We start from the raw sequence: 26,388 nt of genomic DNA, 5'->3' as shown, positions 1-26,388 counted from the left end.
CTGTGTTTGTTTTGTTTCATTTATATGAGGTGCTGGAACAGGATTTCAGAGGAAAAACTGCACATAATAAGCATGCATACCTTCCCTCTGAAAACTTCATTATTCTTCTCTCTCTTAGTCCCCAAAACTGTACATTGGTTCCCAACAGATATGGAGCCAGACAGTGGAACAAGCATGCAATTACCAAAAGATAAGTGACCATAACAGTAAATAACACCAGCTAGATGCTTTTAAGGCTTTTGAGCCTCTCAGTTCTCATTACAGCCTTGAGAAGAATAGAAGTTCTACAGGTAGCAACAAATCCAGTAATGTTTCCTAAGGTCCCCTCCGAGTGATCCCACCTTGGAATTTTAATTTAGGTTTTTAATAGAATGAACTATGCATAGCAGCATAGTCGTAATACAAAACTGAAAGCCCTGGATATCCTGCCCTCTCAGAAGGTTTTAATTCTCAACTCAGAACAAATAGAACAAAGCAAACATAGCATGACTTTAACCTTCCACTTCTAACACGCAACAATCTTATTTGGGAATGGGCTTAAATGAAGATACAGGATAAAAGATGTAATTAGAAAAAAATGCAAGCACTGCAAGGGAAAAAAAACCCAAGTATTTAAATTCCAATGTTTTCCTGTTTGTTGTAAAACAGTCCTTTCACAAGCAACTGAACTTATTGCTCAAGCTATAAAAGATGTGTTACTGAATATACACAGGCTTTCCATGTTCATTTGTAAACGCTATTGGGATCGCAGAATGGAGCTCCCAACAGTGATTACAAATGCCCTTACGGCTACACTTCTGATGCAGGAATATCTACTCGCCCAATCTGAACTCTGTGATCGTAATTCGAAAAGAACGAGAGAACAAAGCACAATATAAACTTTACATAGAGGCAGACACACCAGCTGGACTCGGACTGCAGTCCTCTTCATCTCTGTGACAGTCCTGATGGCTAGACAACCCTTGGTGCCGGGATGGGACATTTTGTAGCTAATGACTTCTGGCAGCTGAACAACTTGGTTCCAGCACTTTTGGTGCACAATGCATGCCATCTCGCCAACGTGAGGGTGCTCTTCCTAGACATCCTCCCTATTTGCACACAGTAAGCTCCCTCATCAAGCTACTCCTTCAGCCCTGTTTCAAGATGGCACCACCCACCATGCTCTTCTGCAGTCTCCGTACATTTTATATCTCTGTTGTTTCTTTCACTCTGTCCTTAAGTGTACTGCTACTATTTGGGAAAATAACATGCTTCCTCTGAAATGCCTGAATGATGGCTAAGGATTGTTCTTTTCTGTAGCTTCTCTAGTGATTTGAGCTACTTCTTTGGAATCAAGATGCTCTCCAAGATCCTTGTGGGATTTGGCTATTGTAGCCTGACAACAATAGGATTTTTCAAACACACTCCACTGCCTCACAACCTCAATAGTCATTTACGTTCGAATATAGCGAGAGGAGAGTGTTATATAGACTGATGGGCAGGAAGGACTAGGGAAGGACTAGGCAATGGAAAAAATCAGGCTATCAGTCTGCAGCTTCTGCTCTCCCATTTCTAAATCAGAGCACAGCGTAGCACTGGGATTATTCTATCCACCTGCCAAATTACTTCTTTAGGCTTTCCAGAGAGATAGAGGAGATTTCTTATAGATACCTTTTGGTTAATTGAGTCAAACATGAGACTGTCGTTCAGTTATCCAAAGCACAAGAAAACCCATTTCCCCTGTTCTCAAAACTCCTCAACCTGACAACAGTGTTATCTGGCTCCATCTTAACCTATAGAAAAATTATGTCATCATTTCTATATTCTTTATATTGGAACACAAGTCCCCCTTTTTTTCCCCTCTCTCATACTTAAGTGTACACTGACAGTTTTAGCTGGTGGGCTCTTTTATACAGTGAACAACCTATACAGCTCAGATTTTGTCCCAAAACTCAGTTATAGTACCTTCAATCTCTCCCCCTTTGCTGTAACTTTGACCCACTTGGTGATGCATCATAACCTCAACACTAACCTCAACCATTCTGTCAAAAGCAGCAAAATAGGCTGCAAAACATGAACAAACTAGAAATTTGCTTTGGGAGAAAATGAGGGGGAGGGAGGATGGGTGCAAAAATTTTGAAGGTAGGTACTTTTCACCTACCAAACTATTGGACAGCAGTAATACACCCAAAACTGCAAAATATGTTACTGCTGGAGGAGAAAAAAAAAACGTGGAGTATGATGTAATTAGAAAAGAAAAATGCTCGTCAAAAGAAATGCCCAACTGGCACCAGGGGAACTGTGGGTGTCAAACTCGTAAGTGTTTGAACACCATCTGCCAAGATATTAAAAATGCAATTCCAGGCACAAAAGGAAGCATAACAAATTTAAGAACCTGATGAGTACAACGGTTCTGAAATTCTAGCTTTCAGAGGTCAGGAAGAAAAGAGCTCACAGGAAGAGAAGTGTGTTTTTTGCTATGTATGGCTGGTCACTACTATAAATGTATACAGTTCAAAAAAAAAAAAGCTAGTATGAACAAGAAAGCATATCCTTATCCACTAAAATAGCTGTTTTTGAAGTAGTTGTACTTGCTGGCAGGAGTAACTTATTGTCTACTCTTTTTCAGTAGAGAATGCAGTCATTATACAATAAATATTCTAGTCCAGAAACACATCCAAGCATTTATTCATGGCTGTTCCTGGCCTCCCTCCCATAAAGCTATTTTCCTCAGAGGCATCGCTGCTCTGCACTTCACACAAATGGTCAGGATAGTGCACCATGAGCATTCCTGATTTATATGTACTTAAAATTCAATTCAAGACAGCGAACATAGGCTCTGGGAGTAAATGCAGACTTGATACAGCTTTCAGTTCTTTTCTTTTCCTATTTTTCAGGATCTACAAAAATTCTGATTGGAATTATCCTGTGGGTGCTTAAAGGATAAACAGTAAACTATGTAAGCTCTTTCAGAAATTGTTACATCTGAAAGACACAAGCTAGACAAACAACAGGTAGTCTGTCCTACTGAGGGTAGCTGCAAAACAGCTTCTGAAGCAGGTAGAACTAAGGAGAAAAAAAAAAAAAAAGCAGTAAACTAGTCTCACAGACGGACAACTGAGGACCGAGAAAGCAGGGGTCCGAAGATAAGTCTTCCCTCGTCGGTCCTAACTGTGCTAGGACACATCACACCCTCCACAACCCCAGTCCAGGAACTGGGCCAGTAGCAGTACGGGGAGCGTGTGGAAGGTGGACAAGTTGCCGAACTTGCAGGGACTTAATGCCAGAGATACCCCAAAAAGGCCACACAAAACACAGCTACAAAATTTCAGTGAAACACTGTCAGAGAGGCATCACATTCAACAAGTTACAATTGCAGCCAAATTGCATAAAGAGTAATATAAAACAGAATGTGCTGGCTGATCCACTACAAAACAAACCCAGCTCAGAATAACTCATTCTGCCACAAGAATTTTCAGGGTGGTGATTAGCTATTATCTGCATCTCCAATGAAACATTTGACTTAAGTGTTATTTGGACCTCTGAAGGTATTGTATGCCTGCTAACATGACAAAACACTGTATCTGCTATAGCTGTGAAAATTTTAAGGTCACATTTAAGAACAAAGAGACTTGTAAGAAAAAAGGAAGAATCTCAGATAGCCTATTAAGTGTGCCACATTTAGAAGCAACCCATGAAGATTGCAGCAACTGAATTTAATAGATACTTACCTTCTTAAATAGGCAAGCAAGCACCAATACTGACAAAAGAAAGCATGACCCTGTACAATGTACAGGACATAGCAGCATTTGCTAACAGCCCACTAACAGCCCAGAATAATTTTGTTCCACACCTGTCCTATGAAGATGCCTACAGAACATAGGTTGTTCTTCATTTTCTTTCCATCCCACATCTCTGGTTTGTCTTTAAACAAATAAATAAAACAAAATAGAACCAAAAAAAACCACACCATCACATTTTTTTTAACAGAGTAAATGGCTAAGAAACTAAATGTCATTTCAGATACTTGTATTTGAGCAAGTACTTCACCCAAGAAAGGAATGCATTTTTTAGTGGACGTCTGGCGTCTCAGTATAGCTTTTAATTAATCAATCATTAATTCATGAAACCTGAATAATTGATTCAGTGCATGATAGCAGTGTCCTCAGAGAGAGAAGAGAAAGCAATACAATCAGCTACCCACACCTACTCCTCATGCCTGCTGAACCTATTCTCCATCCCCACATGATTAGTATCCTGAGTAACATCTCTCTGTCCGTGGAAAATGAAGTAGGTACTGGGCTTCTTACTGAGACAGATTCAGCATTAAACTGGAGCACAAGGATTTGGGGCTTAACTATCTCATCACTTGACTTTTTTAGCTGACCTCAGAACCATAATTTTCTGGACACAGATATTCAAATTCCTACTGCATTCTCTTCCAGGTACACCAGGACACCTTTCAGTGGGAGCATCTGTCTTTTCAGTTACCTCAGCAAGAAACTAGATAGTCCAGTTGTCCAGGTATTACCTGCACTAGATGACCAACAACAACTTGTCAGGGCATCTTCTCTCTATTACTGTCATTAGTAAAGAGATTTTTGACTGAAAATTAGGGAGAAGTAGGTACACAGTAAGACTAACTTCCTTTCTGCCAAAAAGTAACCCCACGGCCTCCCATAGTATCTGCAGGCCATAGCATCAAGTGGATGTATGCAAAATCAGGGCGCTATACACTGCGGATCTTGCATCTCTTGTGCTTGCATTCATCACCACCTTCTTAAGGCAGATAACTGCATGGTTTGACAAAACAGATCCCCTACTTGAGATAAGTGTTATTTGAACCTCTAAAAAGCATTGTACTGTATGCTGAGCACACTGTAGCAGGCTCCAGTTTCCCCATTTGCCATGTAAACTTTCTTAGCTACAGCTGCCCTGAAAGGCACTAGTTAAAAAATGGGTATGTGTCATGAGGACGACACGTTAACAGTGCCAGGGAATTACTACTTTCATAAGCCTGTCACAGCACTGGGAATATTCTTTACTTTTCTAAGCTATGTAATCACTTGAAATCTGTAAATGTCAGCTCCTTACCTGATTAGTCACAACTGCTTGAAAGTTATTACAGATAAGCACGCATATGGAGGCATTTGAACAGATTGTGACTTATGGCCAGTTGGTTTTGAGTTAATGAGACGCACTCCAAAGAGATGAGATTTCTACTTGCTTTATGCTTGTCAAGAACATCATTGCTCTACGGTCCAGTCCACAACACTCCTGAAAGTGCCCCCTCCCTCCAAGATGCTCTTTAAAAGAAAATTAAACTCCAGAAGAACTGTCAATTTCCACTGTACATTTTGGAGTTTTGCATTTACATGGTTTAGAAGTGCCCTTTTTCCCCAGCGGCTCAGTTGCCAGTGGGGAATTGCAACCCCTGCCTTTGAGGTAACACAAAGTCCACTGGAATCCAAAACCGCAGCTTATATGCCTAGATCCCTTATGCAATGCACATGGAGAGCTGGTTGTCTGTGACTAGGATCCATAAAAGACAGCAAATGACTATCAGGTTACCAGGCTCTTGACGAAGAACAAGAGGTGACATATGTTAAAGCATATCTGCTGCACCAAAGGAGACAGAAAAAGCAAACTTTAAGGGTCTAGTGTGGAGAGTCAGCTTTGGCCATAGGAAATCTACCTCAGGTGGCTCAGGAGCACTTTCTGCCTACACAGGTGCTGAGGAACTGCACTGTACTCGTGTGCTCAAAGCAGCAAACATCAAGAGAAGGAAGCCCCCTTTCCCCTCGCTCCGAAAACCTTGCTTTAAGCTGAATAATACCTGTAATCCAAGTGACCATACAAATACTGGTCTTGATTTAATGAAGTATTGATGCCCACATGCTTGCCAGTATACATCTGCCGATGCAAACTTGATGTGTTCAAAATTGATTACACAATATGGCAAACTGCTGCTCAGCTTATTCCAGCTGAAACTCAGAATAAAGAACATTATTTCAAACAACAGCTGATGACCATGATGCAGGGCAGAAGACATCAGAGTGCTATTGTGGTCTACACTGCCTTCAACAACTCCTGTTCTAGCTAAATGGATTTTTTTTTTCCTTGTTTTCTTACTTTTTCCTATCCACAGGCTAATAAAGACTCCAACTTCTCCCACACTTCAACTAGCACTACCTTCTGTCTGGGAGCCAGTCCTTGCTATGCCCATTGCAAATGGGAGACACCAAGCATCAATTCCTCCCTCTCTGGAGGAGGAAGCTCGATTCTGATGCCTAGTGACTACTGCCCTTACCTGGGAGGATGGGAGACCGATAGCCTATCCCCATACATTCACAAGTTAATCAGAGAGCATACTGATGGACTTGACCCCAGGCCCTCCCTTCTCTAGGGAGTGTCTGAAGAATTCAGCTATACAGTAATTCTCTTGCTCTTTAGAACAAATAGTACTTAAAACATTCCACCGAAAGAAAGAGCAATCCACTTGACAACAGGGAGCGTGAAAAACCTCTCAGGACCCCTTACAGCCAAGTTCACTTAGAAGCGGAAAAACGTGCACTCAGAGTCCTTAGGCAGAAAGAAAATTAAACCTAGGACTGCCTTTGCTGGCTGAATGTTCTACCTGCTGTGTGTTGCAATGAAGAAATGAGGGCAGAAAAATAACTTCTGGATCATACACATATAATCACCCAGGTAAAACTTCTACTTTGTTATCAGCTATTTATAAAACAAAGCAAACTTTTCTCATGCAGAGAAAATAACTAGAACAAGCTCTGGACTAAAGGGAAAAATGTCACCATAGTTATAAAGTAGTATTACTAGCTAAGGCAGTGAAACTAATCAGATGAAATGAGTAATAATAAATTCGTAGAGGCTGCAATAGGTAACCCTTATGCACAAGCCTTATTGCTGGATAAATGAGGTGGAAAGGCCATTGCTGGAAGTAAACTAGGTATTAATGCTAAAACATAAATTGGCAAATGTGTGTTACAGGCATCAGCATGGGTCTGATCCCGTTGGGCATTATATTAATTCAGCTTCTTCAAGGATCAGACCTTGAGGCTATTGTCTCTACTGAGTAAACATGCAGACTGAAAGACTTCCAGACTTGCTAATATATGCAAAAGTAATTGCTTCAGAGACCCTAGATAATGCAAACAGAGGACCTGCCAATTTAATCCCTGCTTCTTTTGTTTGTACGTATGAAAAATTGTCTCAGGGTCCACATTTAACTCTCCAGGATATATAGGAGTACAAAGGGAAGATTTTTTATGAAGTTTTGCCCAGTAGAACTATGCTCCCTGTATACACAGGTCCACAATACAAGGTCCCTAAATCAGAACAATGGACAAAAATGAAATAAAATATGGATAAAATGAAACATACCATAAGCACAGATGCAATGTGTCTTCCACACAAGTAAGTTTTAATGTCTTCTCCTTCATCCATTAGGCTTTCCAATTTCTCAAAGTTAGTTTTTTACACTCTTTCTTTTTGTATGCTATGCTGATTTAATGTACAAATAAATTAACATGGTTATTTCATGATCTAACACTTTTAACTGATCTACACTGTAAATTTTTTACAACTAGAGAACAAAGAGATATCTTCATCCCTATATTATCTACCAAATAAGTCTTGCTCTAAGGTTATAGGTTTTTGTGTATGAAGAATGAATTTACTGTATACTGAATTCAAGCAGCTTTTAAGTGTTGAAATAAAACTTTATTGCACGCACGTGCTCAGTCATTTCCTCTCAGATCATAAGCAAAACATGGTTTTACCACTGGCTGATTTAACTATTTCCAAAAGTACTATTAACAGGGAAAGCTTTTATTTCTTTAATAGAAGATCCAGGAAGTTAATCTGCTTCCTTGCTCTTCTATGGTAGGTAGGTCTGTATCACAAGCAAAACATACCTGCTTCTTACAGCATTATCTGCAGTACATAGATCACCATTGCAAAGTCATTATTTGCCAACCTTTAACACCTCGGGGATTTGGGGATATCACCTTCCTACACAAAGCGTGCCGACTGTTTCTATTTCTAAATGTTAACTCGTTAAAGGCAAACACTACATCTCACTACTACACTGCAATTTGTGGGTTTCATGCATACTTTTGGTATGCAGTAAGGCACCTCCCACAACAGCATACCAGCCAGTTCCATCTTTAAGCATCTCTTACCCACATAGTCACAGAGCAGCCATCGGCAGAAGCCAGTGCAGAAGGGCATCTGATGGCCACGTAACCTGCCTATTCAAAAACTGACAGCTGGACCCAGCTTCAAAGGGGTGGCACAGCCTTAAACCTGTAGCATCACCTAAATCCATCTCTTGCCTCCCAGACACTACTCAGCAATACTAAATAACCATCCTTTACCCTCATGTAGGTGATACTTAATTACTATCACTCCTAGACCATCTTGCTTACTCTTCTGCTTTTCCCTATCCCATCCCTCATCTGTGTACAGCAATAATAGCCTATTTTAATGGTCATCTTCTCTAGAGGAACAGTGCCAACTTCTTATGCTCACAGTGAAAGCCAAACCTTCCACTTACAAGGTCTCTCTCCCCACTCAGCAGTTGCCAAATATGGCTTCTCTGACTTTCCTCATGGAGAAAGATAGTCCAGGTGTTTAAATAAAGACTATGAAAAGTGATCCTCTGCTGAAGCAACTTCATGGTAGAGAAGAGATACAGGATTGCTGAAAGCAAATGATTCCTTCAAAATGATGCCACAGGCTGTCAGCTCTGAGAGAATCACAGAACCGCTGGCACTGGACCAGGAAGGGACCTCTGGAGACCATCTGCTTTAACCCCCCCTGCTCAGACAGGGTCACCTAGAGCAGGTTGCCCAGCACCACGCCCAGTCAGGTTCGGAATAGCTCCAAGCATGGACACTCCACACCCTCTCTGGGCAACTTGTTCCAGTGTTCAACCACCCTCACAGTAAAGAGCTGTCTTCTTGTGTTCAAGTGGAATTTCCTGTGTTTCAGAATGTACCCAATGCTTCTTGTCCTGTCATTGGGCACCACTGAAAAGAGTCTGGCCCCATCCTCTTTACATCCTGCCTTCAGATATTTAGACGTACTGCCAAGATGTCTCCTCAGTCTGCTCTTCTCCAGGCTGAACAGGCCCAGCTCTCTCAACCTTTCCTCATATAACAGATGCTCCAGTCCCTTAATCAGCTTTGTGGCCCTTCTCTGGACTCACTCCAGCACCTTCATATTTCTCTTGTACTGCGGAGCCCAGCACTGAGCACAGGCCTCAAAGTAGGCCTCACCACTGCTCAGTAAAGGGGAAGGATCACCTCCCTCAAGCTGATCACCTTGCTGAGTAAAGAGGAAGGATCACCTCTGCTCTTCCTAATGCAGCCCAGGATACCACTGGCCTTCTTGGCCACAAGGGCACATTTCTGGCTCACCGTCAACTTGTCCACCAGAAGCCCAGGTCCTTCTCCGCACAGCTGCTTCCCAGCTGGTTGGCCCTCAGCATCTATTGGGTGCGTGGGGTTATTCCTCCCCAGGTGCAGGATGCTGCACTTCCCTTTGCTGAACTTCACAAGCTTCCTCTCTGCCCATCTCTATAGCCTGCCAAGGTCCCTCTGAATGGCAGCACAGTCATCTGGTGTATCCTCCCAGTTTTGTATCACTGGCAAACCTGCTGAGGGAACACTCTATCCCATCATCTAGGTCATTAAGGAACATGTTAAACAGTACTGCACCCAGTATTGACCCGTGGGGGACACAACTAGGTATTGGCCTCCAGCTGGACTTTACCCTGCTTGAGCAGGGAGGTTGGGTTAGATGATTTCTAGAAGTCCCTTCCAACCTCAACCATTCTGTGTGTTTCTGTGTGGACTTCATACTGCTGATCACAACCCTCTGACCCTGCAGTTCAGCCACTTTTCAATCTACCTCATTGATCACTTCTCTAGCCTGTACTTCATCAGCTTGTCTTTGAGGATGTTATGTGAACTAGTGTCAAAACCATCACCGAAATGAACAACATCTATTGCTCTCCCCTCATCCACCAAGCCAATCATTCCGTCCTTGAAGGTCATCAGGTTGGTTAAGCCTGATTTCCCCTTCATAATTCCATGCTGATTACTCCTAATCACCTTTCTGTCCTTCACATGCCTGAAAATGGTTGCCAGGTTTAGTTGCTCCATCACCTTCCCAAGGATCGAGGCGAGGCTGACTGGCCTGTAGTTTCCCAGATCCTTCTTCAGACCTTCCTAGGCTTCCATCTGCTGCTTATGTACTCATAGAAGCCTTTCGTGTGACCCTGAACGTCTCTTGCCAGTTTCAACTCTAGGCGGCCTTTAGCTCGCCTAACCCCATCCCTGCATGATCAAACCGTGCCTCTATATTCCTCTTGGGTCACCTGTCCCCGCTTCCACCTCTTGTACACTTCCTTTTTGCGTCCGGGTTTTGTCAGGAGCAGCTCGTTCATCCACGCAGGCCTCCTGACACCTCTGCTTGATTTCCGGCCAGCTTGTTGGGATGGACCACTCTTGACCTTCCAGGAGGTGATCTTTGAATATCAGACAGATCTCTTGCACCCCTCTTCCCTCCAGGGCCATATCCCATCGGATTCCTCCAAGCAGGGCCATGAACAGGCCAAAGCCAGCTCTCCTGAAGGCCAGGGTTGTGATCCTGCTTTCTGCCCTGCCCCTTCCTCTCACGATCCTGAACTCTACCTTCTTTGTAAGGATGAGGTCCAGCAGGCTCCCTCTCCTTGTCAGCTCCTCAGTCACCTGAGCTAGGAACTCCTCATCAATGCACTCCAAAAACCTCCTGGATTGCTTGTGCCCTGCTGCGCTCTCCCTCCAGCAGGTATCAGGGTAGTTAAAGCCCCCACAAGCACCGGCACCCACAAACATGAAGCGTCTTCCAGTTGTCTCAAAAAGGCCTCATCTAATTCATCTTCTTCCCGATCGGGTGGTCCAGAGCGGACACCCACTACAATGTCACCCGTCCTGGTCTGCCCACTAATCCTGACCTGTCAAGCTTTCGTCTAATCCCTCACCTATCCCCAGGCAGACCTCCAGGCATTCCAGGGGCTCTCTCACATCCACGGCAACTCCCCCTCCTTGCCCTTCTGGCCCGTCCTTCCTAAACACCCCGTATCCATCCACTGCAGCGCTCCAGTCATGGGAGCTATCCCACCACGTCGCCGTGATCCCGAGGAGATCGCAGCCCTGTATCTGCACAAAGACTTCGAATTCCTCCTGTTTGTTCCCCATGCCACATACAGGCACTTCAGAGACGCACCCCGGCATGCTGTCTTCCTGGAAAAGGCAGGAGAGCTTTCCCCACTATGTGGTCCCGTAGGCACTTCCTTATTTACGTGCACGTGCTTGGGGTGACTCCACTTCAGGCCCAGATCCTTTGGTTGCCAACCCCATCCACCACTTCCTTATTTGACCACTGGTCATTCTCTCCCTCTGCCATCACTCCTAGTTTAAAGCCCTCCTTCCCAGGTTGGCCAGCCTGCCGGTAAAGATACTTTTACCCCATTTTGTCAGGTGGATCCCATCTCTCCCAAGACAGTGCTATGGTCACAAAGACCAAAACCCTCTTGTTTTGCCCTGAATGTCTCTTGCCAGTTTCAACTCTAGGTGGCCTTTAACTCGCCTAACCCCGTCCCTGCATGATCAGCTTCATAACCAGTTGTTGACCCACAAGATCCATTTCATCCTACTCAAGCCCTTCTCTCTCACCAGCAGGATCAAGGACAGCACCAGCTGTCCATTATCCCCAGAGCCATGCAATCACATTTGATTGTTTCCAGGTTTTCCCTGGTAGTATCCTTAATGCCCACAGGCACAGCAGCAGGGGGTCATAGTTACAGGCCCTGACCAGGCTTGGCAGCCTCTTCACAGCTTCCTGAATGTGACCCTCCCACAAGCAGTAAACCTCCCTGGATGGCAGGTCAGGTTTGCTGATGGGGGCCTCTGTCCCTTGCAGCTGGGGGGGTCCTGCTACTAACACTCAACTGTTTCCTCCTCGCTCCTTTGTGGAAGACACTCTGCTGGCACAGGTGCTCCATTTGACAGTGTTCCCAGCTCCTTAGACACAAGGGAAGTGAACCTATTCTGAAGTCTCAAGTCTTCCGGTCTTTCAGTGGAGCAGGACCCCAAGCCCTCCTCCTAGTGCCAGAAGTCACCAGCTTCCAGCCTTCATCATTGTGGGAGCTTCTACTTTCTGACATGGTAGGGACCAACTCTGCCTGCTCCTCTGCTACTGTTGGAGCTTCAGGCTCAGAGTCTCAAAGATCCTGTTAACCTCCGTCTCATCCTCTCTGATGCTGCACCTCTGCTGACCTCCTCCCACAGCTCCCTGACTTGGCAGCTCAGTTTCTCAACACTGTACACCTCCTGCATGCAGAGACCATCAGCCTCAGCAAGAGGCCCCAGGCACTGCCTGCAGCCTGAGGCTTGCAGGGCTGTGTCCTCCTTCTGAAGCCGTGTCTGAGTTGAAGCCTCTGATGTTGCAGGGACAGTAGCTGTCAGGGACCATACCGTGTGGCGTGTCACTACCATAACTGAGGATGTGTATGATGGTCTGAGGAATGTTACCAGAAACCTACTGGCAGGGAGATAGTGTATTTTATCTTCCTCTAGTTGTAGAATTAGCTATAGTGATTCAATATGCTGTTACCATTACTACTTGTTCAATTTTTTTTTTTTTAGCTACATCATAGCCATAGAAGTTAGAACCTCCTGACCCACAACAGTGTAAAGTTTGGTTTTGCATGTTGATATGGCTGTTTTTCCTGAGTTTGTTTTAATTTTGGAAATTCTCTCCATATCAAAATCTTATGTTAAATGAGCAGCTAAGTTGAAGTCTAGCATTAAAACACAAGGACACCCTTCAGTGCATATGCATAACACCACAGCCCTTATTACACCAATATGTCTTTTGCCACAGGGCCCCTGCCTAACTGAAGAGCTGATCTGCTGTCTCTTGTTGACCAATGCTAGAAATTGGTTAATGGACTGGGGGAAGGGGGGCAGATTCCTCACAAAGAGAGAAAGATTGAAACATCAAGGAAATTTCAGTTCAAAGGGCTGCATTTTATCCTTCCCTCTGTCACAGCATGGCTACACATGACTAAGACATTTGTCCTCATTTGATCCCTGCCTCCGTTGCCCATTTCTTAGGTCCCCACATGGCAGAGGAAAAGTCAAACACTCACACTAGCTGGCTGCTGTGCTTTCAGCATAATTTCTAACTTCTCTAACTTATAACAGGATTCCAGATGTCTAAAGCTTGGCACCCTAAGTTAGCGAGTAATGCCAGCCCACAAGAGTCTCCTAAATGCAAAACAGGACTATGTTGTCTCACAGCACTGCGCCGAAGACACATACAAACAGCATTTGTGCAACTTTCACTCCAGCATTTTAGGCCACATGGGCAGTTATTTTTGCTAGGGCAATGATGCACAGTACAGAAAGGCCTTGAATCACAACTGAGGAAAACAAAAAGGGATATTACGTAATTACATCTCCACTGAACAGGACAAATGCTTGCATTAGATCATAAAAGACAGCATTTCAAGATACACATCAGGACTGTGAAGAGAAGCATATTCCCTTTAGCATTCTGGGCTTTGCAATCTTAATATTCTTTACTCTTTCCTCCCTCTATTAGCTTTTGTGCCAAAAACCAACTGTCTCATCCTTACATAAAACCAGCCAAAGTGGTATTTGTGACACACCTTTACAAGAAACTGGATCGAAATGGAAACATCCAGCTGGGAAGCTTATTAAGTTTATTCAGCCTTCAAAGGGGTTTTCATCCTGGCACCTCAAAATTTAATTCCATAGCTGAGAGTTGCTTGTTTCCTAAGTATAGAGAAATTTATTTCTTCTCCTCCCAGTCAGAAAATATTGATATAAAGGAAAAATTTAACACTGCTCTCCAGAAAGAAACTGAAATGTTTCCTGCCTGTGTGGTAATTTATAGCACAGGTCTACTGAACTGAAAGCTAAGATAAGGCAGCGCTGCACAACTACAAGACTTTGAATTCTTTCTACTCTCATGATCCTACTGTAAGCCTGTGTTAACGGGCTACATGATATTTTCATTTGAGGTAATTTCCAACCTTTATTCAAAGTATTAGACTAATGTTATTCAGTGTACAAGTAATGGAAAATAAAGTGTTGATCTCCAACCTTCCCTATGGTTTCACCTATGCTGTAGAAAGCAATAACAGCACAGATGCAAGGCAGCAAATGATTTCTTACAATGGTATGAGATACCCGACAGGCTAACACCTTATATGCATTACTTAGTAAAGTCACTGAACTGTGCCAGGAGAAAGATTCAGTTAGTCATGAAAAAGTAGTAAGAATAAGGCTATTAAAACACAGAATTTCCACTTAGGAAGGAAAATAGTCATTAGTAATGATAAAAATGCTCTTAGAAGGACCACAGCAAACCCTATGGGAAGAAATGACTGGGAATGTCTAGACACAAACAGAGGGATGTAGAAAATAAAAGAGATCTAGATGATACAGTAGCACTGATCAAATGCCTAATGCAATGCAATGACTTTTTCATCCTAACCCTGACCCTGGCACTTACCTGATTAGCAGCCCTGGGCAACTCCCTAAATTATCCTGGATCACTTCTGTTTTTGTTTTGTTTTGTTTTAATAGTAGGCCAATGTCAGAACTGAAATCATTCTACTAAGTCTGAAAAGACATTTAAAGGAGCAGTTTAATATATGTTTCTTCTTTCATAATATCTGTTTTGGTTTGGTTTTTTTTTTTTACCTACCCCTGCTGCCTTTTTCCTGTTTGATTAAATTAGATTATAAAGAACAATAGACATTTACAATATGGCACTTAACATAAAGAGACTCAGATCCAGCTCAGATCTGCAGGACACCCACAACATCCTGATAAGCAGCTGGCAGCTGGTCTGGGGGATCACTCAGTCTCACATGCCAGGAGTCCTCCACTATGTACTGCAATTGCCGCTGCAGTCTCTCCCTCACAATGTGAGCAGATGCTCTGGAAGCATTTCCTTGGGGATGAGAGGCTTTGCACAAAACGCCCTGCCACAAAGCCATCAGTGATTAAAAAGAGTTTTGGACCAGTTGCTCTTAGTCCTACCATAAGGGAAAAGGTAACATCACAAAACAATGTATTCACCATGTTTCGCTATTGCACTATGCCATGCAAAGCAGAGACAGTGCATGGCTGCAGTTTCCTGTAGTCATCAAATTATGAATCATCCAAATAAAAGTTACAGGAATGGAAGCTGCTTTCAGCCCAATTTGCAGACACCCAAACTTTCTCAGGATCAGCCTCAAAGCTCAGGCCCGTAACTTCAGAAGAGTGGTGTGCTACATTTCACCAGTTCCAAAGTAGGTATTTTATATTACCAAATATTACGCTTTTACGGAAATCTACAATGTACAACAGATAAAAGTTCATGCGCTTTTTTTGAAAAATGTGGTGATATGGTGTCAGAAGGAAGCAAATGTAACGTGCAAAAGTAACATGCATATACATCTTGGGGAAGAATGTTCTGCCTTGTGCCAAACAGGTGCAATGCTTTGTATTCGTTTGACATGGAACACCCATCCAGTGAGCAGAAAAACAAAACCCATGACTTAAATGCATTTAATGCTTTTCTCTTCTCCAAATACCAGTGTTACACTGAATACTCCTACTGCTCTGCTTGCTCAGACAAAAACAGCAAACCACTCCACATAGCAATACATGCTCAAGAAACTGGTCTTGCCATAAGACTCATCTAACTTATGGGAAACAGGATATTTTAGATGACCCCCAAAATAGCTCTCAAGAGACATTAAAAAGTCAGGATGAGTAATAGAACTGGGTTCTACAATCTCTTTACAGAAGTGTTGCAAGCATGCAGGCAATGAAAAAGCCTATCAGAGTAATTAAAGCACCAAAAACTACAAAGAGGGCATTTGCCCTTTCTCAACAGCTCATAAGCCCAAACTTACACCCAGGTAATTAACCAATCAAAAAGGGAGCTTGAGACTCCAATTTTCCATAAGAAGCCATACTGAATTAGTACAGGTACGTTTTATGAGAATTAAGATTAAGATCATGGATGATGGTCCTCCTCACCGGTGGAGCTCAGCTGATTAACAGCTTAGACCAAGAGCAAATATACCTCACAGTGCTTTGGGAAGCACTCTGCAGACTGCTGGAAGCTGCCAGCTCCAGTCTGCAAGCATCTACAGGCAGACATAGAGAGTATCCTAAAAGGATGTTTGTATTTGAACCAGAACATGATGTTGGACACACCCAAAATATTGATGAAGGCAGCCAAAAAGAAATACAACTATTTACTTAAAACCATATTGGTAACTGGACAGTTAAAAAGACACTCTCAGTTACAGCCTCTCTTTATTACTGTCCTCTGATGACGGAGGAAGAAAGTATACCATGTTGGTGTTCATAGCACCACACAGAACAGGGAACCCTCTAAAGATAGCCAGTGGCAAAGCCTGAATGTCATCCCCTTTCCGAGATTAGATAGCTATATATTCTTGCTCATTAAGTACAGGCAGATTAATTTCAGATGATGGTTACCCTCCACAATTGTCTTGGAGATGCTAGGCTCTGCTGCACTGGTGGCCGCCATGGGACAGCTGCTGAACAACCGCACTTTACAGTCTGGCATGTCAAAGAAAAACACAATTTTCTTAACACACATGGCTACAGCTGCCTGAGCTATGCACTCAGACTTATTACTGCAGAGCCTGTTTTCCCCCACTCTTAGTATATTAAGCGAGCTGCTATTTCAAGCAAGTATCCCGGAGATAATACGTACTGGAACAAAAAGGCAGCATCAGATCTTTCATGTTTACTATGCATTACTAATAGAAGGAAAATCTATTTGTTAGTTATTTAGCTGCACAAACTCGTTCCTTTCTTTTTCACTAGGGACTCACTCTAATACTTGCAAAAATCCAATTTATAGTATAAAGGGGTTCCTGAAGCATATGATTTTTAAAAGTAACAAACAGAAGAACAAAAGAAGGAGGTAAAGATGCTCAGTAAAATACAGCACAGCAGGGAACCTGAGTAAAGATTATCTTGGGAAAAAAAGGGATTAGTAGGTAATTCTGGCTATGGAATAAATAAGAGCACACAGGTACTGCCCTAATATCTGGCAATGATCTACAGAATTACATACTATCCTATCTCCTCCCCCAGATATAAGTCACTTCTTCAAGAAGTAAGTGGGCAGCATTCTTTTTCGTTTTTTTAATGTGCCAAGAGCTCCCCCAGGCTGTCGGCACTGATAGCTGGATGGCGAGGCTGTGTGCGGCATACAAAGACGGCACAGGGAGGGGATTTGTCCTTTTCTGACTGACTCCAGCTGCGAGCTGGACCTAGCGCTCTAGCCCTGGCTGATTTAGCAAAAAGCCCAGGCAGCGATCCCGCACTGATGGACAGTTGCTGCATCAGCACAGGGGAGAGCTGCCATCCTGGACTGTGCGAGTTGGCAGCCTAGAAGAGAATAGCCTATAATAAAAGGTAGAATATGCTCCAGCCTCTTGCAAATATCTGGATGGTACTTCTGGCAATACATGGTGAAAAGAAATTGGTATTAGCCCTTGTAATTCTTACTTGTTACATGTATATATACTCTACTGATCAGTAAAATTCCTCTTTATCTACATCAGGTTTCTTTAAACCTACCAGGCATCTGCTACTCCTCCTAGCTGTACCTCTTCCTCTTTCTTTCTCCTTCTGTCTTCTTGGGTGTTTGCCATTTTTGAATTTTTCAGTTCCAATTTCCTATCACTCTCTCTTCTCACCCCCCCCACCCTATTCCTTTCTCTTGATATTTGTCTTGTTTTTCAAAATAAAATAATGAGTTATTCACATATAAATCTATATATATATTGGATTAAATAAATACTAAGATGTGTTTGACTGTGTAAAGAGGATGTATACATATCCTGAACCTTTCTGCCCCTTTAATACAGTAGCCTAGGCAACCTGCATTTTCATGTTGGAGATAGATAGAACCATCTGAGCCTTTTTTTTAATATAAAAATTAACCTTTGCACATCATCTGAGAATTTCAGAAAGCACATAACCTGATTACGCCTAAACTCCATGAATTATTTATTTGTCTGCAAGTAAGAGAGATCAGATTTAATTATGTTTGAGGGGCATCTTCTATAGAATTGAATGTTCAAATCCTCATTTGTCTACCTAGCAGTTTTAAGCACAGCTTGCATTGGACTTCAAACGTACATACATATGCATAGTGGAAAAGGTGTTAGTTCAGAAGATGCAGGAAGCAAAATTAAAAATATACAAGTACCTCCATACATACAAACAACAGACCTGTCTACTTACAGGCTGCTTGTATATTAAATCCATCATAACTTCATCTCCATTACTACAAAATGAAAACAATAAATGAATAATAACAAGTTATCCAGAAGATGGCCATGGGTCATATGAAATGTTTATTCATGAAATTCATTTATGCATGAAATGTTTATCCAGTCAAATTTCTTGAACAGCTATAGGGTAATGTTAGCCAATGAAAAATGTATCAATCACAATCAATCACAAAGCAAGTCTCTTGTCGTAAGTGGCATGCCTTACATTATCTTCAAGTGCAAGATTTTCATGGCAATCAATATTAGTTGCCTGTGTAAGCGCTTTACAGAACACTTTTACTTTGAGACAAACTGCATCTTATAAGAGCTATAATAAAATAATATAAATGCTTTTACCATTTCAAAGGAACTCACTGCCAAAACCTAAGACTCAGTCTTTTCCTGGTTTTTCACATCAGAATTATTTCTATTTAATGAGCTGACTTATCACTGCATTAGAGTAATTTCATAGGTGTGTGCAGCTTACACGATTTCACCAGAGCTGTTTTGAAGTATAACTAGAAACAGCACAGTTATGCAATCTCATCATTTCTCTGTATTGAAGGGTTGCTTTTTCATTATTTTTATTCGGAACTGCTAACAAAAGTCAAAATAATTTACTGACAGTGAGAGCTCTTTCATTTTAGTGCGTGGAATAAAGATTAGTTGAGAGACGACTGTCGGTCAACTGAAGAGCTATTCAGGAACTCTCAAATTTGTTTTGGGGTTTTGAATGCCACTAAGTTACCACTTGTCAGCTGAGCTACAGTCACTGTGCTGTATCTACCTCCTAGATCAGTGCGTGAGCACAGTGAAAACTTTTTCTAACAGTTCTAGTTAATACTCAGGGACAGTTGACAAATCACTACCCACAGCTACTTTTCTCATTCAGCTGCATGCTGGATGGACAGTACACAAATCTGAGCAGCATCATATTTTAAGACAAACCAGGATGGAGAGAGCACTTTAGTTTCCAACTGCAGTTGTCTAAGAGATGGTCGGTGGACAGCCAAGAGGCAGGCTTTCCCCACTAATTGCCAAGTGACCTACAGCCATAGTGGTCTCTCGCCTCTGCAGCCAGTCACACATGAAAGCTGCAAGAGAATTTTTGCTGTCTCAGTCCCCCCCTACCCCCTGTAAAAAGACGTTGATGACACTGAACTTTTCTGTAGAGTATTCCAGTATCTACTGAGAAAAGATCTATTTAGATGGTATTCTAATACAAGATGGTATTCTTTTTCACTGCTTACAGAGTGGATTTTCAAAGATAAAAAAAGTGCTTTTTACTTTTTTTTTTAATGGAGTTAAGTGTTATTTCTGTATATGAAACCCTCCCTAGATATTTAGCTTTTCAAAAGGATATAGAAGGGATTTTGGAGAGCAAGCTAAGCAGCTGATTCCTTCAAACACCACAGCTTTAAAGACTGCAACTGTCTTATTCCCAAAGCACAACGGCACTTACTAAAAATTTGACTCTGAGAAACAAATGCTATGTTTAACTCCAAATAAAGCATAACTCTTCCCAGACCTCTGCATAAAACAGGCGATCCATTGTGTCTGAATGAAACAAAAAGGGTAGGTTTCAGTTGCAGGTTCCTCCTTGCCCTTTAAATGGTGTCAGGGATGGGGAACACAGAACAGGTGCTTGTGTGCAGAGCTCACACAAGCATCACTATTAATAGGACTTAGCCAGCATCCCCTGACACTTTTGCACTGAATCAATGTGTGGAGGAAAGAAAAAAAAAGAGAGAGAGAGAGAGAGAGAGAGAGAAAGAGAGAACCCTAGGCTGCCCGAAACATAATGAACTGTTTAATATTTCATTACTCTTCCTCCCCACTACAACTGGGGAGATGGTAAGTGACACGAATTGGTATTAGGGATGGGTCAACACTGCAAAATTCAGATCTGGATTCTGAATCCCCTGAAGAGTGCAGGGATGAAGTCCTATATTTAATAACTGTACACAGGGAAAACATCAGTTCAAATCCCATAGCCTACAGCTAGCTCACTAAATATTAAATCAGAAGTCTAATTTCAGTACAAATCGAGTGCTACAGGTAAAATTGATTTCATCAGCTTTTTAGCACCTGGTCTTTCTCGACAAATCTCAGTTGTGATTTATTGGTAAAGCAAATATAAGCAAGAAGCCCTTTATTTTCTTCAATCAAATTTTCTGCCATTTGGCAAGGAGGATGCCAGAGCAGCATGCTTAAGCCATTTTGTTCTAAACATGGCATGCTTTAAACACAGTAGCCTGAAGAGTTACCTACGCTTGGGATAAAGCTCAGTTTATGCTACAGCTGTCTTATAAAGGACAGAGACAAACTGCTCAGTTTTCACTGCCCAAAGCTTCACACAGGGAACAGTCATTCACACAAGTAACCCCACTGGCTTCAGTTACTATTCAACAGTTGGAGTATCAGCATCTTGATAAAGCATCTTCATTTTCAGCTGCTGAGCAGTCACTCGCCGTCACAGAGCCAACGGCTCTGAAAACTGCTTGATATTATTCTGCCTTTAGGAGGCCAGCAATGTGCATTCTGAATGTGACCGTAATAACTGGTGTGAATATGCACAAATAAATTATTATGGTCTTATTTCACAGTGTACAGTATATATTTTAAATATGTAATGTTGTTAAAACTAGAAGAGAACCTGAAAATTGTTTCCCTTCTCCTAATCTCTTTTTATGCCAACAAGGCCTTATATGTAATATAAATTACAAGTCGGCCCTGCGTATTTCTATAGAATGTCTGCTTGCAGTTTGTTTTCCATTGCAAGGCAATGAAATGGCTAACATTATATTTTAATACTGTTCTGTGAAATATTAATGAATCCTTGATGCATTGTTACATAACTGCTGTAGATTTCTAGACTGCCTGCTTATTTCAAAACTGCTAAACTGCACAAATTTAGGTGTGCTGTTTCTTTTCTAAATTTTCTGAAATTAATTCCCCGCCTAACATAAATAAATTATACCAATGACTATGTCTTCACATAGCAACAGTCTTATAGTCCAAGTGCAGGGGTCTTCAGGCTTGAAATCTTGCAAAGATTCCTAAAAAAAAATGTAAGGCCATAGGGTGCACAAAGATTAACCTGACCCTTGCATTTCCCAGATGAATGTTATATATGTCCTTTCCTTTCATAAATCAGTATTTTGCATTATATAATATGTTCTTTCAGAAGCCACAGATCACAAACGCAAAAAATCAGCCAGGTACTCTGGCACCAACTTACCTTCAGCATACACTAAAATCCTAGTCATACTTACACTTGTGCTTATATGAAGCCTCCATCGGGATTTTAAGCATATGTTTAAAGGTAAACCCACAGTAGGCCCGGCTGAACTGAGATACAAACATGGGAGCTTATGTGGTTTTCCTGAGTTGAAGGCTTGCTACAGAGAGCTGCAGGCTTTTCCCTGCCAGTTTTGGCCAGAGGTTCTATCAACATCAATGGGAGTGCACACACAAATCTGATTAGGACCAAGTAAAACCGAAACCTATGCAACAGGTAAGGCGGGGGTCATTCTGTTTTCTTTCTGCTTCTTCTTCAAGTAAAAGGAGGTCAATTTTGTCCACAGGGCAAGATTTTAATTTCCAAGATTCCAAGAGCCTTCTCTGTAATCTGTTCAAAAAGCTCTCAGCTTGTTTGATACCTCATTTTCACTCCCTTATTTCCATTGTTAAGTCATGCCATTTTTTTCTTGCAAGTAATAACTTCATACAACTTTAGTAGCACTTCTATGGTAACGAAGGACCACAACATCCATTGACCTCTCAAGTGGAGAACTTCAGAACTTCCTGTATTCAGAACCATGGCACATCACCAAATCCTAATAAAATTAATACCAAGGACCTAAAATCAAGGACCTACTACCATTCCTTGGTACAGCTCTCTAACAGCAGCGCTTGTATTTTTTGCATTACCACGAGCCATCCAAGTATCTCGCAGACAGTTAGACCCTCTAAGCTTGCAAACAAAAATGCCACAGAAACCATTGTTTTATGTAGCTTCACATGCAAACTCTGCCCCCTTACTCCAGCTTGATGAAACATAGGCTAGAAATGCTGCTGTGTTGCCCTCAGCCATAGCATATCCATATCCTCACTAGCAAGATGCAACTCAGACCTGACTGGGGCTAAGGGTTACAAACGGATCGTATAATAAATATTTACGTAACGGTGAATTTTCACCAGAAGAATAAAATATGAATGTTAGTTTTACTTCTTTTGTTCCATGGTCTCAGTCTCTATCTCCAAAAGTCCAGCTGAAACAAGGTATATCTCATTTGTCACCTGCAAAGATTTGCTAATAACCACTTTCTTATCCAACATAGAATAGAGGTTGCTGTACCAGGTCTCTAGAAAGATTTAATTTGAGCCTGCATTATAAATCAGAGAGTTTTTTCCCTTTTCTCTCTGAGTAGAACAGTTGCTAACTTAATAAATTGACCTATAAAATTGATCACATCTTCTAACAGACAATTAATATTACATATGCTGGGATTTTTCCTGATATAGCATCAAGCCATCAAATACACACTCATTTTCTGGAACAATTATATACACACAGTCCAAAACACAGACACTATACAGTCAAGTCTAAAGTACAAACATTTTCAAGGGACTTTTATTGTGAGATCCAGAAACTGAGTGTTGGACACCTAATGTCAATCCGGAATCCAGCAAAGTTTTCAAGCCCACCATATGCATGCTTGCAGGCCCAGTGTCTGTTGCAAGTCAACAGGACAACTTCTGGTTTATGATTCTTCTTATCAAGGCAGCTCCTGTCTGCCCCATGATTACTTGGGAACAACGTGGAGGAGAAAGTCCGTATGGTTTCACTAACCAAGGAAGAAGTAGCTGGTTTTCCAATGACACATAAATGAAACTTTAGCATTGACTTCAAATGCAAAGGGTCTCCTCCAGCTCCCCCCTCTGCTGTGGGGGCTGCAACACACAGCGCATTTGCAGCGGCCATTCACTACATAGCAAACCCACTGTTCGCTTCAGAGCTCCAGGGGAAAGCTCTTGAGCTCACAGCTCCCCTTCCTCAGCTCCCCTTCCTCAGCTGAGGAAAGCTGAGACGTGAAGGCACCCTGGCCATGGATCAGACTGTGGAGACCAAGAGAGCTTGTCTCACCTCCCGATACAACTGCAGCCCCCACCAGGCCTTACTTCCTGCAGGTGCATGGGAGTAAGAGCTGCTATAGCTGTATATACATACACAATTAATATCCTTACCATTGACGACTGGTATATGAATGCTGGCAGATTCCTAGTTCTAGTTAATATATGAGACCTAAAAAATGGCCTGCCTATCTTCACAGGAGATGGGAGAGCTGTGGCAAATTCACTGTGACACAAGGCTGGTGACTCAGGGCTAAAAATAGCTTCAAGCATTCAGAAACCAGAGACTCTTTCTGGTGTCACTTTTTCTGTGGCTAGAGGCCTGTTTGTTTATTCCAGAGGAGTAACATGAACTGAGAGTCTCTATCTGGCTTCTTCCAGCAACATTGGCCCTGTAAGGTAAGCTAAAATACAGACACGTGCTGCAATCTCTCAGGGAACGGAAGATAATTGTTTTCCTGTCAGTAGCCGTCACGTTCCTTTGAGCCCTCCTTACGTACGTGGCTTAGAAATCAGGTGCAGATGAGCTGTAGCCTGCGCCCCCCTCGAGAGGACAGCCGCAGTGAATGATTGTGCGCTCCCGACTGGGTAGGCAGCACAGAAATATCACCATGGGTCATACTACTGGCACAAAGCTGCAAGTCATGGCACTGCCTTTAGAGCGCAAATTCGGTTCTACAGCAAGTTCTGGCAACAGGGGCTTAACCAATACAAAGCACGTCATCGCCTGGCTTTACGAAGAAAACACGCAACTCATGAAGATTTAAAAGCACAAGTACGCAAGCCCGGGTGAGAGGAGTCTTACCAGCTGCGCAAAGAAGAGTTACCTTCCTGCACTCCCTCCAGCGGGAAAGGGGGCTTCTCATAACGGCCATACATCAACTTTTGAGCTTCTGCTCTTGTAAAACTACCTGCTGCCCTTTTACCCGGCCTCTGATGCAGTCCGCCCTCTTCCCCCTGCGCCCCCGGCCCGGGCTGCTGCGAAAGCCCTGTGCCAGGGTCATGCCTGAGAGAAGCTCGCCCTGCCCTGCCGACGGCCGCTTGCGTTTCCCCTCTGATCTGTCAGGAGCAACAGCAAGGAGCAGGGGAAGGTACCAGAAGAAAAGGTGGAGGGAAGCTCAAGACCGCACAAATCAGCCTCTGGTCGGCCCAGGGAAGGGCCTGCACAGCCACGTGGCAGCGCTTGGGGAAGCACAGGGCTAATCCACGCCGCCTCTTGCCCTGGGGCAGCACGGCGAGGCGAGGCGAGGGCCTCTCTCGGGTCAGCCCCACGGCGCGGCAGAACCGGCCGAGTGCCCGGCACGCGGCTGGCGCCTAGTGGCTGCCGTGACCCTACACAGGAGGCAGCGTTACACGCTGATTCCTCCCACTGCCAGCACTCCCCACGGCTGCCATGATTTGTTACCTGCATTTAATCCTCGGGGGTCATGTCCAGCCTGCCACGGGGCCCTAGACATGGTGCGAAGGGGGGCCGTGGGTCGCGGCCGCGCTCCCCCCAGCATAGCTCCCTGGGGTGGCTAGGCCTGGCAGAGGGAGGACGGTGCTCTCTCCTGGCTGAAGGTTTTGGGCTCACTCGCTCCTGGTTGAACACTTGCCCAGCACCTTGCGTAGCGCTGAGGCGGTCGCCATCTTGCCGTGGCGGCCGCCATCTCGCCACAGGACAGCGGGGCACTGTGGTCTCACGACCGACCGGCATCCTGCCTACTCCCTGCCTCGCTCCCTCTCTGACTTTACTCTCTCCCTGGCTCCCCGAATGACTTTACTTGCTGCCGGCCAGACCCCTTTGCTCAGAGCCAGCCTGGGCGCCCGCGGCATGGCTGCGCCTCCCCGCGATGGTGGCAGCGCGGCAGCGATGGCGCAGGTGTCCCAAACCCGACTCTGCTGTCCAGGCCCCCCGCAGCCTGCCGTCAACTGGCACGTGCAGACGTCCCCTTCTCCCAACAGAAAGCTTCATACTCTGCTTTCTTGACACCCAGTTCATGGATGAGTTAATTGCAGAGTACGCTCAGCATCCAGCAGTGCAAAAGCAGCCCGTCGGCCCACAGCCGGCGCTGACCTAAGGCAGCTGGAGGCAGCTGCTTCGCCAGGGCTGCGATGGACACGGCCGTTCCCCTGGGTCACATGCAGCGTGGCTCCTCGTAACCTCACCCTGCACGTCCACCACGGGCAGGCCCCGAGCTGTGAACCAAAGGGCCACATCCATCCCTCAGGAGCCCTGGCACGTCCGGGCACAGTGCCCAGGCGAGCTGCACAACAGCCACGGCAGAGATACGGTCCCACAGGATACTTCTCGCCCCTTATCTCAGCAAAGACACAGCGGCTGAAGGCCATAAACTCTCAAGCAAGAAAGATGTGCCTGTTTTTGGAGAATGCCCCCTGGCTTCAGGGTTTCTCAGTGCTGTCTCCCTAGCTGCACACGGCTCTGTGGTCTCAGCACCGACACACATACCCAAACACATAGCCAACCGCAGCATTGTCTCCTCAAAAAAGATGTCCAGCACCCTTCAAACTCAACATCTAAACGCTAAACCCAGACCTCAATAGCTTCTATTTCTAAAGGTGACCATACAATCATCTGTAGAAAATCTTCCCAAATAGGGCAGTAGCATTCCTTTAAGACTAGATTATTACCAAGTACTAAGTATTGTTTATTTGTTTGGAACTTGCCTCTGGAGACAGCTGGAGAGAGCTCACAACATCATTTTGCTTAGAACAGCAGTAACGCATCTGCCCAGGCAAAATTTTCCAAGTCGGTCCTCTTTCTCTGCTCTGTCAGTGATCGTCACGCCACCCAGTAGTTTGGCATACTTGACAGGACTATGCCATGAAGAGAAGTGGTTGGGTTCAGTGGAGTGGAG

General features: G+C 43.6%; 1 long non-coding RNA gene across 10 annotated transcripts in view; it reads right to left on the bottom strand.

Moving 5' to 3' along the window:
* Nucleotides 1-26,388, bottom strand: part of LOC138066863 (uncharacterized) — a 190,200-nt gene that overhangs the window by 141,856 nt on the left and 21,956 nt on the right. For 8 of the 10 annotated variants that reach the window (XR_011140462.1, XR_011140454.1, XR_011140456.1 and 5 more), the window contains one exon: nucleotides 26,198-26,347. The exons of the other annotated variants lie outside the window; for them this stretch is intronic. This is a non-coding gene — a long non-coding RNA (uncharacterized lncRNA). The remainder of the gene's footprint in view (nucleotides 1-26,197; nucleotides 26,348-26,388) is intronic. 10 annotated transcript variants of the gene reach the window in all.

The sequence above is a fragment of the Struthio camelus genome, chromosome 3 (genome assembly GCF_040807025.1).
Source record: "Struthio camelus isolate bStrCam1 chromosome 3, bStrCam1.hap1, whole genome shotgun sequence".
Taxonomy (NCBI): Eukaryota; Metazoa; Chordata; class Aves; order Struthioniformes; family Struthionidae; genus Struthio; species Struthio camelus.
This window is presented reverse-complemented; position numbering and strand designations above follow the sequence as displayed.